The sequence below is a fragment of the Mus caroli genome, unplaced genomic scaffold (genome assembly GCF_978045245.1).
Source record: "Mus caroli unplaced genomic scaffold, Mus_caroli_1 scaffold_5, whole genome shotgun sequence".
Lineage (NCBI taxonomy): Eukaryota > Metazoa > Chordata > Mammalia > Rodentia > Muridae > Mus > Mus caroli.
This window is the reverse complement of record NW_028227260.1, coordinates 81,385,940-81,401,761: the sequence shown is the minus strand read 5'-3', so window position 1 is coordinate 81,401,761 and position 15,822 is coordinate 81,385,940. Positions and strand designations below refer to the sequence as shown.

Below are 15,822 nucleotides of genomic sequence, written 5' to 3'. Positions count from 1 at the left end.
AGACCGCATAATATCGCAAAGCTTCTATAAGGCAATTGTTTGTTGTTCTCAATTGAGCCCAAATCATATGACTAGCTATGCCTAGATAACAGGTTTTAGATGAGCATATCATATTATCAATCTGATATATATATATATATATTGATATATATATTGATATATATATATAATAAATTCTTATCTTTATATGCAAAGATTAATAATTCTCTCAAACATCACAGCAGAAACTCCCTTTTGTCATAGATAGAAATTATTTCAGAGACCCACACTGAATCAACTTTTTCTTTTTTTTTTTCTGTCTGAGATATTTCTCTGTATAGTCCTAGCTGTCCTGGACCTCACTCTGTAGACCAGGCTGGCCTTGAACTCATAAATCCACCTGCCTCTGCCTCCACGTGCTAGGATTAAAGGCGTGCACCACCACTGCCAGGTATGAGTTAACTTTTTTTTATTTTATTTTATTTTTATTTATTTATTATATGTAAGTACACTGTAGCTGTCTTCAGACACTCCAGAAGAGGGCGCCAGATCTCGTTACAGATGGTTGTGAGCCACCATGTGGTTGCTGGGATTTGAACTCTGGACCTTCGGAAGAGCAGTTGGGTGCTCTTACCCACTGAGCCATCTCTCCAGCCCATGAGTAAACTTTTAAGTGCTCAGCTCTGGATATATCCCTCTCCTCTAAGGCTAAAGTATAGATAGACTATAGGAGCTAGACAATGTAGATATCTGCATTGAAAGATTATATTCCAGCCTGCACAGTTGCACACACTGTTGGTCAGAAGAGTCAGTATTCTTAGAGTCAGCAGTATTGAGCTACACATGATCAACTAGATAGATAGTCCCACACATATGCACATATAAGCTGCACTAAATAGACTCAAGGATATTTAAAAAGAGATGTTCAAAGTATAAAGCAATGAAAGAAACATGGTAGGCTTTAGAAGTGAAAATCTAGGTGGGTTAGATAAAATTTTATATATATATATAATAAGATTCTTAATTATAAATAGAGTAATGCATGATTAAAAATAGATGCTGATAAATGTCAGGCATCATGGCTTCTTCCTCCTAATGCAGAGATTAAAGATATGTGCCACCACATCAAGTTTGTGACACAATATCTTAAAGTTCGGGTTAGATTTCTAGCATCATAAACCTTATTATTTCAACTTATTGTATATACATCTTCATTACATTACAGACAACAAAACCTACTAAATTTTGTGAAGATGAAAAATGTAATGGCCCATGTAACTTTATGGTAGTTTAATATATGATAGAATTATAAATCAATCATGTATTAAGTTATTTCCTATCAACTGAAACATCTAATCCACTGGATTACAATAAACTCTTATAGCACAGAAAAGATTGAAGAATTATACAGTGAAAATCCATATTAACATCCTCTAGACTCCACACCTCATAATACTTGCACTATCATACATGTACCAATGTATACATCCATCTGCCTATCACTCTACTGAATTTTTGAGTATGCTGCTAACATGAAAACCCTTATTCCATAAACATTTCGATAGGCCTATCAATTCACAAACATTTAATAATCATATAGCTATTCAAACTTCACATACAAAAGGCATATCTTATACATACCACTAGAAGAAGTTCAGAAATCAATGTGATTTTTATTATTAAAATTCAGATAGAATATAATTTGAAGTAAAGTTGAAGTTGAATTATATTGTATTATCAACCTGCTGTTTCCTACAGAGATAACCCAAATGTTTCCATAAAAAAAATTAAAGCAAATTTACTCTTTCACTGTTTAATTTAAAAAATGTATAGGTCACATTTACCATGGAATATTTAAAAGTCATATAACTTCAAAAAGTATTCTCAATGTTTAACTAAAATTTGTTATTTAAATGTCATGAATTTAAATTTCAAAGGAAAATACTAGAAAAAGCTTTTCAAATAAAAATTTCAGGTAGATTCCACAATATAATCTTTTACAATCAACAGATATTATCAATTTAGTTAATCAAAAAATAGACTTTTCTTTCTATTTGTCTTCTATAGGTTTCAAAGTTATAAAAAAATAGAAAAATAATTAAAGGACAACGGTTAATGATGCTTTAAAATGATCAATCTCTTACAAAACTATGTTTTTTTTAATGTCAGAAGAGTATTAATGAAAATGACTCAGTTCTGAAGTAAATAATATACTTAAACATCACAAAAGGTGTAATAATTTCTTTTATCAAAAATGTTCTAAATTCTAGCAAAAATGATGTTCTCTTTAATTCTTAGTTAAATAGAAGGAATCTAGCTGCATTGCAGCACTGTGTTGCTTGGTGCTGAGGATAGATGTTTAAAGTGGATATTTCATGGGAAATGCTGATTTTGCTTTCAGATGTATATACATGTTTGACACTAAATGGCAATATTGCTCAAAAGACAATGCCTCTTGCTGTTTTCATTTGAATTTACAAGGTGAGTAAATCACAGTATTGACTTGGATCCCCAAGCACTTTGTGATGCTGGAACAAAACTTGACAATTAAAATTCAAGCACTTGTATAAGAAGCTGGGGAAGTAGGGGAATGTAAGTTACTCAGTGGTACCTCCATAAGTGAGAACGTGAAGATTTATAATATCAATTGACTCTTGGGTGTATTTTCTATTTCAATTCTAGAAAACATGCTTGAGTCCATGTTTAAAAATCAATAACAATACAGCTATTAAAAATAAGACATTTTTCAATCTGTTTATTGTTTATTATACATAAAATACTTGTTATATACACTATTGTTTAGTAAATATGAAAGAGTATATAATTGAAGAGATAGCCCAATTTGTACCATAAAAACTAAGATATGATTTTAACTTACTCAAACTAAGATAAAAGGAAAAATATTAAAATAAAAGAGAGAGAGAAAGAAGGAAGGAAGGAAGGAAGGAAGGAAGAAAGAAAGAAAGAAAGAAAGAAAGAAAGAAAGAGAGAGAGAGAGAGAGAGAGAGAGAGAGAGAGAGAGAGAGAGAGAGAGAGAGAGAGAGAGAGAGAGAGGTAAGAAAAGAAGAGACAAGAAGAAAAAAGGGAGATATGAAATATTTAATGGTTACCATTTAGATGAGATCAAAGGTAATCATAAAACTCTGGGAAATGTCTAGAGTAGTTTTTCATTGCTGTAACCTTATCATTTGGGTGGTTAAAGTAGGAAACCCTTTAATTTAAGACTATCCTGGCCTATTCAGCAAAATTCTGCCAAAACAGCAGCAGCAGCAGCAGCAACAACAACAATAAAAACAAAGAACAACAAAGTAATGCATACAAATAAAAAATTTGAAGAGGCAAAGACTGAATGATAAATTCACTCACACAGTACTTAGAGATTCCAATTTGTATTTATACACAAGTAATATTTAAGATTGAAATCAATTATAACCCAATGAAAGACAGCAAGATTTAATTCACAATTAAAATCCTATGCACATTTAGAATAATGAGACTTTAATGCAGATAGTAGATTTTAACTTTGCTTTAAAATATATCAAATTAGGACTACTTTTTCTGTTATATGTGCTACAGAGGCTGGGTTATATTATCCATTCTCTCACAAAAGTGTTCTTTATTCATCATTTCATCTTTAGAACATAAAACATTGAAATAGGATAAAATAATTTAAGATTAGGAAAATGCTATAATTTTTTTCATCATTGACTCTTATAATAACATCTAATGTAAGATAATAAAATGCATTCTATACTATATTTGTTTTGTTTCAGTTTCAGTTTGGTTTGGTTCACTTCCCTTGGAACAAACAGTAAAATTGTGTTCATTGCATGTAGTTAGGGGCTGAAATGCCAACAAGGTTTTCAAAAAACTCAATTATCTCTGTTCAACACCACTAGCAAGTATGTCTTAAATTTTGGTCTACTCAGTTTACTAATGAACTAAATGGAAAGTATTGAACCCAAAGTATGAGTCCAAATTCAATGTGTTTTCAGGCTATTTGCCAAGCAAACCCACAGATGTGACAGATCTCTTTCCTTTCTCTCCTAACATCTCACTTAAGTTATAATTCTAGGGCAAGTTTATTTCAAGATTATGTAGCTTTCTTTAAGTAAATGGCTATAAGTGAGTGGTTTATAATGAGACATAAAAGGGCATGACAGAGAGGGAGCTAGTGTAGTTCTTTTTTTTTTTTTTTTTTTTTTTTTGGTTTTTCGAGACAGGGTTTCTCTGTGTAGCCCTGGTTGTCCTGGCACTCACTTTGTAGACCAGGCTGGCCTCGAACTCAGAAATCCGCCTGCCTCTGCCTCCCGAGTGCTTGGATTAAAGGTGTGCGCCACCACGCCCGGCTAGTGTAGTTCTTATTAGACAAGAAAAAAAAGAATATATTACGTATGGTCCCATGTAACCTGGGAGGGGAAAGGAATAACAAGTAGGCAAAATAACAAAATGCAAGAATGAATACTATGAGTGAAAGGTTTCCTGGTGATGAGGGTGGAGTAGAAGAGGAAAAAAGATATTTTTCATTTGTTGTTATAGTAGAATAAGTATCTTTATTACATTTGCATTGTTATGAACAAATGCCCAAAAGAAACCATTTAAAAATTTAGAAAGAATTATTTTAACTGATGACTTCAGATAATTTAGTACAGGGTTACTTTGCTGCACGAATTTGGACAGTATAACTTGTGTCAAGAGTGTTATTTAGAAGCTGTACTTTTGGTCTTGGCATATAGAAAAGAGGAAAAATGAGAGTGACTAGGATAGGAGAAAAGTGGATATTTGAGCTGGATAGCACCTGAGACCATGGTCCAACCTACTTCCTTTCACCACCTCCTAATTAATAATCCATTGATCAGATTGGAGCAATTATGATGAAATATCCCCTAAAACACTTGCAAACACACCCAGGGTCATAATTTTCTAATCACTGGGGCTACTTTAGTCTAATCTAACTGAAAGCCAACATTAACCTCTATAATACTTTCATCCATGTATATAGTAGGTAAATATAAAATACATTTTTGCATTTGAACATTGGATTTAATCTTGTAGTTAATGTGTTATGAATTATAACAGCTATTTCTTTTAAAGTTCAAATAGTGGTAAAATTTAATTAAGGAACTATGTGTATTGACATTCTCTTTGAAATTATTCTGACTCAAATCCATGGATTTAAACTGGCTCTACTGCTGATATTTTGATTCTTGATGAATATATGTATATGCATATGTATATGTATATGTATAGTTGTTATTTAGGCAGGAAAAACAATAAAACAATACATTGCAGCACCAATATGTAAATTGTCAAGGGAAAGTGTTCATCTAATTAGAATGCTTTATTTTTGGGGTGCTATCCCAGGTAATTTTTTGGTGTCTTTTTTCAGGTCTAATATTATTTAATTTCTTGAATCAGTCTTGTTACTAAATCATTTAATGTTATGCTTTGGTCTTAGAAAACCAGAAATGTTTCCTCGTCATCTGTAATTTAATACACTCTACTCAAAGTTTCACTATCGAATAGGGAACGTTTTCATCCTCCATTCTCCTCCTTCTCATCTGCCTCCTGCTTCTCTTCCTTCATCTGCAAAGTTTCTCCAACTGTAGAGTAGCATCTCAATGCCTATGTGCTAGCATTTAACATGTAGAGAGCTAGAATGTATTACTTTGCTAAGGTAGCAACTTACAAAGTCATAATCCGATCTGAGGATTTCTCATCCACAAGTACACAGAGGGAATGATTCTATGTGATAAGTAACCCATAGAGTAGTGATTGTTCTTGATTTATCATGACTACTACAGAACAACTGGTATTTAGTAATTTGGAAAGCTATGGAGGCTTTATTTTAGGTACAGGCAAAACAATTTGATCTTGGCCTATTGATCTTTAACACATAGCCTTGTATTCTGGTACATAGTATTTGACTGCAAGACATTAGTAAATCAAGTATTAAGGTCATGAATTCACTGTTATCTCTTTGTATCTATGGTATGCAGCTAGAAGAATGTCAAAGCTTGACCTACAGTCACTCACAATTGTCCAAAACTGCTAAAGCTGCAATTCAAGTAGCATTTTTTTCCCTGTTACTGCTAAGTGGCCAGAAGAGATGGTGATAAGGGAGAAATCTATTGATGACGGTAATAAAATACCACTTTTTACAGAATAAGGTTTAAAACCAGTCATTTTACTTCCTTATGAGAAGCAACACCAAGGCAAACATATGTCAAAAGACACATTGAAAGCAACTGTTAACTGTACAGCCAAAAAGGTTACTTTAGGTCTTGAATGTTTAGTGTGTGCAAGTTACATCCTTTTACATGGGATGCTTCACATTAATAGCAATTTAGTGAAGTACTTGTCTTTATTCCTCTTTCAGGATAAGAAAACAAGCTTAGAAAGGCCAAATATTTTATTCAAGTGCAAATGGCTCATAAGTGGCAGAGCTAGAATTCAAGAAAATTTTATTCCATGTCCATCTTTTTAAAATAGTATATCCGAATTTTTAATTCTATTTTTGCTGTGATGTACATTTTCGTAGTTTTCCTCTGAAATTCATCTTTATAGGAGACTCCTTTTTAGGGATATGACAATAACTTATAGCAAAAGAGGCAATTTTTTCCAAATGGAATTAATGCATTAATTGCACATTTATAAGCTGTGACTGCAGAGAGCAATGGGTTGTCTCACATTCATGCAATGAGCAGAGGCGTGTTGAGTGAACGGATCACAGTCAGATATATAATCCTTTATGAAATAAGTTAATTATGGTTGAAACAGTATATGCTTTATGAAATAAATTTCCTAAGGGTAACAGGCATTAACAGATGTTCAAGTATTGTTAATGTCCCTGTAGACAGGCATATCAATTTCTCAGTTACTGAGCACATGTGGTGTTCTTTTAGTTCCATTCATCCAATTTACACTAAGAAAGGGTAAATGCATGTTCATGAACCTCAGCAAAAATTGCCTTAATTTTCTCCCCATAAATATTCTTGACTTCCTGTTCAGTAAATTCATTTTCTAAAACCCAACTTAGGAAAAGATGTTAATTTCTTGCTAAAATTATTTCTGTGGCTTTCTGTTGTATTTCAAAGATGTAAAAGACTTAATGACAACTCTTCACTAAGGTTTTGAGGAGTCTGCAACCTATGGTATACATTACTTCTTATTTGTGCCTGGTATCAGCTCCACTAATTTTCCCTCTTGGTGGCTTTCCAACACAAGATCATTATTGTTACCAGAGTTACTTTAACGTTAGATATGATATAGCAATCATCTATTCAAACCTCTTTTCTAAAAGCATGGACACCTTTAATTGATGCACACATAAAAGATTGATCTCTCTTATATTTCCATACTTGTCATATATAAATATTGTTATAATTTCATTGTCAAAACTATTTTAGTTTAAAATTTTTCATCTAGTGGTATTAAAAGGTGATGCTTAATATTATATGATAAGGTGACTAATGCTGTTGTTGAAAGAAGGAAATTATTAATGGAAAATGTGACATTGCCAGAAGTGACAGTTTGTCAAATTGACTGTCAATATGTTTAAAGAAAATATTAATTTAAAAAGTAAGTCACAAGTAACAACAAGAGCAAAATAGAAATCAAAATTTTAAAGTAGATAATGGACAGGTAGAAACTAGTGCTTTCCGATTTAGAAAATAATTTCCTGTGTTTTGTACAGGTATGCATTTAACTGGAATTGTTCAACAAACTCTAGTATAATAATTTGGATGAAAATCATACATCTTATGACGAGTAATTCATTTTATAAGATGAGTGGAGGTGTTGGCCACAAAACAGTGCAAAAGCATTTTATGGCATAAATTTTCATATTTTAAACTTTTAAAGGGTAGTTACATATTTTCTACTGCAATTTGAAGAAAGTATAGATAGTCTATAGGTTTTCCTTTTTTCATATGCCCATGTGGAAACAATTCTACAATGATTTCCAACACAGGTGCTGCATATCCTAAATGTAAAACCATTTGACAGGCTGGATAAACAATTAGTCATTTAAGATTTGAAAGCTGGTTAACATTAATGGTTTATGCACTTTTATTTTGTACTAATAATCACTCTATATGGAACAGTCTGAGGGTGGACTGGAAGGGGAATAAAATCTGGACTTTAAAATAAATACATAAAAAATTTAAAAAAAAATCACTCTGTATGAACTGCCATTAGGACCCACTATTATTTCATTGATAGAATTACGAGATCTCAGTAAATTTCAAGTTGGTATTAAGTATAAACTAAAATGAAACTCAACTATTTAGAATATTTTTGGTGTCCAAATGTTACAAATTATGCAAACTATGAATCAAAACAAAAATAAAATATTCAGCTTTATTCCAAACTGAAGCAAACAAAAATCTCTAGAATATGAAACAAAACACACATAATGATAGGAAATGTAATGAATGTAATGTGCTATATTTTCCATTGCTAAATCTTTAAATAATAGTGAATCTATGGCATTCTCTATGCTTCTCTGTCTCTCTGATTCTGTCTCTGTGTCTCTCCTGTGTGTGTCTATGTGTGTGTTTGTATATGAAACACCATATTGTTTTACTTTTTCTGTATCAAGAAGCAAGCAAGGAGCTGAAGGGGTCTGCAACCCTATAGATGGAACAACAATATGAACTAACCAATACCCTCAGAGCTCGTGTCTCTCGCTGCATATGTAGCAGAATATGGCCTAGTCGGCCATCATTGGGAAGAGAGGCCCCTTGGTCTTGCAAACTTTATATGCCCCAGTACAGGGGAATGCCAGGGCCAAGAATTGGGAGTGAGTGGGTAGGGGAGCAGGGCAGGGGGGAAGGGTATAGGGGGCTTTCGGGATAGCATTTGAAATGTAAATGAAGAAAATATCTAATAAAAAATTGAAAAAAAAGAAGTAAAGCATATCTCACAAGTCCATTTTTTTCCTTAGAGTAGTGAAGACAACCTTGATCAAGCAAAAAAATACATGCAGATGAGGTTATGATCTTTAACTCTTGCTTCAGAGATGAAATATTTCTATTTTATAATAGAAAACCAATGGTGGTTATCATCAGAGACAGCTCTAACAAAATGGACTTTTCAGAAAGAAAAAAAAAAAAAACTCTAAATTCAAATCTTCTTTGCTGTGATTTAAAGATAATTAAGATGTGGCTGCAAATATCCCTGGAGTAGAGGGGCGATTAAATATAGAGACTCACAGCCAGATCTTAGACATAAAGTTATGGGACTGAGAACATTCAGCCCTAAATGGGAGGTCTCCATCAAATCCTTCAGATCAGGGATTAGGGAACCACCTGCAAGAGGAGGCAGCATGTAAGAGCCAGAGGTGATGAAGGACACAAAAAGGAGGCCCTTTAAATTAACATGAACTTAGCTCATATGAACTCACAAGGTCTGCATTTTGCTCTTCAGTCCTCTGCATATATATTATGGCTTCCAGTTTAGTATTTTTCTAGAATTCTTGACCGTGCAAACAAGTGAGTCTCTGATATTTATTCCTCCTCTTGAGCTTTTCTCCCTCTGTTGATTTGTCCTATATAGCTTCAATGTGATACTTTTTATTTATCTTATGTTTTATTGATTGGTTGATTATCTGATTGATGAATAAGTGATTGGATAAAAACCTAGCCACTAGGGTAAATGTTGCCAACTATACTGGCATTTATACTTGCTAGGAGAGGGATTAACTTTTCTGCAATGGAGTGACACTTTGTATACCAACCATTCCAGGGCAGTCCTCTTGTTCAGGTGTAGTGGAACAACATGTAATGGACTCCACAATTGCTTTGTGTTCTTTTATTCAGTTATTGTTTTGTGGTGGTGGTGGTGGTGGTGGTTTGGTTTGGTTGTTTTGTTTTACTTTGTTTTGATTTTTTTTTACCTTTTTTGATTTTTTTTTTAATTTTGTTTTTTGGGATTTTTTGAGGGAGATTGTTTTATTGATTTTTTAAAAATTATTTTTGAGGAAGAAATTAACAGCTGGGGTGTGGATGAGGAGATGATATGAAAGGACTTGGGGGAGGGGAAGAATATCATCAAAATATATTTAAATGTAAAAATGTTTTAAATAATAAAATGTTTAAAATGAAAATAAATGATAACTTTAAAATCCAGAAGAGGGAAGATACAGCTATAGTTTTAGGCTTTAATTCATCATTAAAATTTCATTCAGTATATCATTTATACTTCAAAACCTGGCTGTTATAATTATGTTTTGCCAGTCCAAATTCCATGACATCATCTTTAGTTGGAAATACAGACAGCTTAGTCAATATCTCTGGTCAAATGAATGACAGCACCCCATAAAAACTCTGGAGGTGCTTTCTACAAAGTTTGTTTGGCACACTTCCTGCAGACAGAGATAAAGCATGAAAGGCTACCTTGGGTTGATATGCCACAGGTAGTCCCCACCACTGAGTTTAAAGCATACAACTTTATGATAATCATAAACCCAGATGAAGAAATGCCTCTGAATTATGCTGACATTTTAAACATTAAATGTAAGTCCACAGTAACGAACTTCAAGTGTGCAAAGTTCCAAACAGTTCCAAGTAAAGAGAATACAAAGCTAGGATCTCAACAAAAAATGAATTTTCTAGCATTGTTGACACAGTATTTCTGGTATCAATAACCAAGATGTTTGGAGGATCTGTTTCTGCTTTCTGTGATTATTCTAAGTTTTATGAATTAATCTGATTAAAAGTAGGAGCTCAATTCAATTTAATAACAACTATAAATTTGGTATTATTCATACTCACAACCAGCCTTTGTAAAACAGCCCATGTTCTTAAGTAGTTTTTAATTTAATATTTTCATTTTATAGATAAGTAGCTTACTTCACTAAGTTCTTTGTTAGCCACTTTAAATTAAAAGCTAACTAATGTTTTTTCTTCATAGTGTTCAGAAGTTGGTGAAATGTTATTGTTTTCATTCTCAGTGGAAACTGAATACTGAGCTTTGGAAAATATGCAAAAAAACTGAGTATTTACAAGGTATCAATTTATTGAAAATTATTTTTCATCTAGTATCTCATTTAGTTCCCACAAATATATAATATACATAATCTAATAATCCCATCTACAGTTAATGAACAAATGCTGAAGACATGATACAATGGAAAAGAGCACAACCTTTGGAAACCTTCCTGCTGGGATCAAACCTTGTTTGTAAATTGTATTACCTCATGTATCATATAGAGGAAAAAGTAAGGATTTACTTCTTGTAGTTTTAGAAAAATCAATCAGCTTATATCCATCATTAATCTGAAACAGTATCTGGATGTTATAAATATTCAAAACAATTTTATTTTCAACCAAATTTTCTCAAAAGTATAGTTAGTACTGGGCCAAATTACAAAGGAAAAATAGAACGCTTTGGACACTGTAAATTTCCTATTCCAATTATATTGTCCAAGATATACATAATGCCAACCTTGTTCAAAAATGATTAAAAAGGAATAATGAATTACTGTTTTCAAATTTAAGCAAAGATTTTCATATTTTATATTTTGTATGTTAAGTTTTGATCAATTTAGAAGAAGCAAACAATATCAGTGTCCAGTGGTTAATTTAATTCATGAAAATTTCATAAAGAGTGTATCCTCACAGAACATACAAAGTATACCTCTTGATAAGATAATACATATTTGGTTCAGTATAACTACTCCTGTAAATATTTATAACAATCTCATTCGATGTACTTTGGTGAAATAAAATTACTCGCTATTTGTGTGTGTTTTATAGCTTCAAATTATTTAATAAGTAACTGTGCTATGAAAAGTACAAACATTTTAGAACTACTAGGAACTAAAAGATATGTAGAGTCTCAGTATTAAAGTTTAAGAGTGAAATAATATGTAAATATATTCTGAAGCAACTTATTCAATACTTTCTTTCCAAGATTTCCTTTTTGTTATGAGAAATCAAGTATGAAGTTGGAGGTATGGTCTAAGATTAATTGCTGAGGAAATCATTTACAATAATGAAATTGAGATTGTCTAAATTTTCTCAACACTAGATGGCTATTTGATGAATGTTTGACACCTTCCAAATGATTTATGGTTCTTTCAAATGTGTGGCCTATTTTCATCTTCTATGTTAATTTCTGAGAGTTACCTTTTTGTGAGTAAAGGACATGTTTACCTTTACCTCACCTTTGTGAATTAACCCAGACACTAGATATTTACTGTAATTTCACAGAATTTTGTAGTAAGCATACTAAAGAAATATAAAGAAAAGAAAGAAACATTGATGTTTGACTAGTCATTTCTATTTAATTCGAAATACCTTCTGAACACCTTTTCTATTTTCCAACTTTATATGTAGAAAATAAGTAGTAATATGTTACAAGTTCTCAGTAACATACACCAGAGTATAGTATTAGAATAATGATGGTATCAACAACATAAATATGCACAAAATTTCTACAATTCAGTTTTTCTCAACAGAGAGTTGGCAAATTGTTTGATAACACTACTTTATAGACATAAAACTTACATTATATAGCTAGATCAAAACTTCAGGCAGACAGAGCTGTCTCATGAGATTTTCCCTGTGAGCTGTTTAAAGGAAACAAACATCTCCATTTATCTGAGTCATTGGAGACAAAGTTCTCACCTTTTCCCCTAAGTATTCCTTTTGTTCTCTATTTTCCTTGTTGTTATTCATCTTACAGGATACATAACACTGCCATTAAATGAGAAACTTGCTTTTTATTGGAAGAGATAACACTTCCTTATATTGAAACTGAAATAGCTTTTACAAGCAACTGTTCAGCTTGAGATTATGAAGTGCAATCTAAAATTCTAAGTGCAATTTAGAACTGGAAATAGCATGCATTACTTAGAACGAAGTCTCTATACTTGCAATTTGACAATTTACAGATGGATTAAAGGACTGCATACATTCCCCTTCTGGTATTGCAGGTTTTCCACTCTAGTGTCAAATAGTCACCTGTCGAATACACATGACTCCTGATTTAAAAAGTACTTCTAGGAAGCTATCCTTGCAATAAATTTTTAGTTGCTAAGTATCTTTGCTTATCTTCTTGGATCATTAGATTGTTCTTTAGAACTCCACATTAGAAAAGAAATCCATGCTACTGAATATCACCTTGTAAATGGTTACTTTTAGTAGTTTTAAAGTATCTGTCATAGAAAATAAAGTGAATATGGTAGGACATAAATCAATGAAAAATTTGCTTTTAATATAAATAGCTACACATACTGCCTTATGGAAAGAATTAATAAAAACAACAGGAAATGTAGAAAGTTTTAGTGATGATCCTCATTACCCAATATAATTTACAAAATAAATATTTGATAGGCTGTGAATGTAATTCAGTTTTTAAGCCCTAACAATATTAGCACAGCAGTTTTCAAATTTAGGAAAATAAAGATTTCAAAACAAATATATTAATCAATTAATTAATTTATCTTGTGTGCATGCATGCATGCATGGATATACCCATGCCAATGTATGTTGGTAGCAATTGGAGGACAACTTGCTGTTTGGGGTTATTTGTTTGTTTGTTTTCCCCTTATTATGTATTTTCCTGGGATTGAATTCAGTTGATCTGCCTTGGCAGAAAGGACCATTTTATATCATGGCATTATTTAAGGTCCCACAGATACTTCCCCAAAGCAACAAAAGTGTAGCTAAAACATAAAGATGAGTTGTAAAATAACAGAGAGGGAACAATTTAGTAAGAAGACTTGTACCAGAGAAATGGCCCAACATGGAGGAATGGTTGATTCTTTAATTGCAAGTTAAATGAATTAGTGACAAGTGCAGTTTGTGGTTTTATAGTATCAAATATGAGTACAGATTTTGTTTGAATTGAAATGGTAAAAATAATGAGACACTGTTGTATGGAACAAATAATTTCAAGGAAAATATTTTAGTTGTAAAATAAATAATTGACTGAAAGTCCTACTTAAATCTTTACGCTGTAGCTGGTTTGACCTGCCTATACTGTAAACTTGACCTTGACTTATTCAGTAATGGAAATATTAAAGACTCATGGAGTTAGTTCGGTTACTATCATTCTATCATGCAATACATCCTCATCACAAATTCCTCTTCCCCAGATCCACTCTTGTTTCCATTCAGAAATTAACAGATCACCCCACCCCACACCAAATATCAACCAAATCCCTCTGCCTGAACTTAAGGCTTGTTAACTCATGTGGTTACTTTATTTCAAATGATTACCATCTAGTATTGGAATAACCTTCATCCAATAAGGATTATGAATTCATTGTATTGGTTAAAATAGCCGATTAGTATTCTATCCTGCCTCTATAAAATCTTTGGTTTACAACTGTGTCAAGCGTGAGCCTCAATATGTAATCTTGGTATCTGAAATTGCTTTGAGAAAGACCTTTGATGTCATCAGATAGCTCCTCCCAATAAATTCTGTAACCTTTATCAAAATAAAACTATTTTCCATTGCCAACATGACAAAAACAAGACAAATTACATTCTTTTGAAAAATACTGCACGTGTTGTTTTAATACAGCTACTCTAAATCTATTAACCATTAGACAATGATGAATTAGGGTTACTCATAAGAACACTTAAGCAGTCACTGTTATCTACATTACTCATCTGTCAAACTGCTACAGAAAACCAAATGTGTTGTAGAACTGATTCTAAAAACTTTTTTCTCTCATTCTTTTTCTCTCCTTCTTCCATTCTTTCTCTCTTTCGCTCTCTTTTTCTTTTCTTTCTCTCTTTCTTTACTTTTTCCTTCTTTCCTTCTTTCTTTTTCTTGCCCTTTAAATGAAAACTGGTATCTTATTTTCTTCAGTGAAGTTAGCTCTTTGATATGATAGGGTAAATTAGTTGTGATTTGTAAATTTGTTCCTGCTTCTGTGACATTGTATTGGAGTGTATAGCTCTGTTTGCAACTTTTTCCATTAATGAAGTGGAAAACAAGTAAATATGTACTAACTCATAAAATAAAAATATTGATGTAGAGTCCTAGGTTTACATTTAACAATTATATCAAAAGTTATTTTTGATTTAAAAATTTTAACATGTATCAGGAATCTGTTTGCAAACCAATAGGAAGAACAATAATATTAACCAACCAGACCCCCCAGAGCTCACAGGAACTAAATCACCAACCAAGAAGAACTCATGGAGGAACCCATGGCTCCAGCTGCATATGTAGCGGAAGATGGCCTTGCTGGGCATCAATGGAAAGAGAGGCCCTTGGTCCTATGAAGGTTTGATGCCCCAGTGTAGGAGAATTCAAGGGCAGGAAGAAGGGAGTGGGTGGGTGGAGGAACACCCTCATAGAAGAAGAAGAAACGGGTTTGCGGAGTGGGGGAGGGAATCTGGAAAGGGGATAACGTTTGAAATACAAGAAAAGAAAATATCCATTAAAAAAAGAAAATAGAAAAAAGTAAAAGGGTCAGTGTTTGAAATGTTCAAAAATAGAAAAAGAGTTTAAAAAATCCTCTAATTTATAATTTTCTAAATTCATATAGTTTGATTTAAAGGTTGCCCAAATAAGTATTATATGGATATATTTATATGATTATGGAAGGCAATGAATTCTGTGCAAATAAAGCTGGATGTGACGTTCAAGATTGGCATATTCAGAAATATATATGCACATCTCCTTAAAAACACATTAATGTATGACTTGGGAAATTATAAATATAACAACTTTTGTTTCCTTTTTCAAGGAATGAACACAATAAATACAAATTATCTATATGCATGATAGTAACTAATCTAATTATGCTAATGTTTACTTGAAATATTAACACTTATAGACACCAATTAAAAAGCAACTGGGTGTTGGGCGGTGGTGGTG

At 32.4% G+C, this 15,822-nt stretch overlaps 1 protein-coding gene across 2 annotated transcripts in view; it reads right to left on the bottom strand.

Moving 5' to 3' along the window:
* The window catches only part of Il1rapl1 (interleukin 1 receptor accessory protein like 1), a 1,382,089-nt gene that overhangs the window by 1,023,482 nt on the left and 342,785 nt on the right, over nucleotides 1-15,822 (bottom strand). The gene's annotated exons all lie outside the window — the stretch shown is intronic.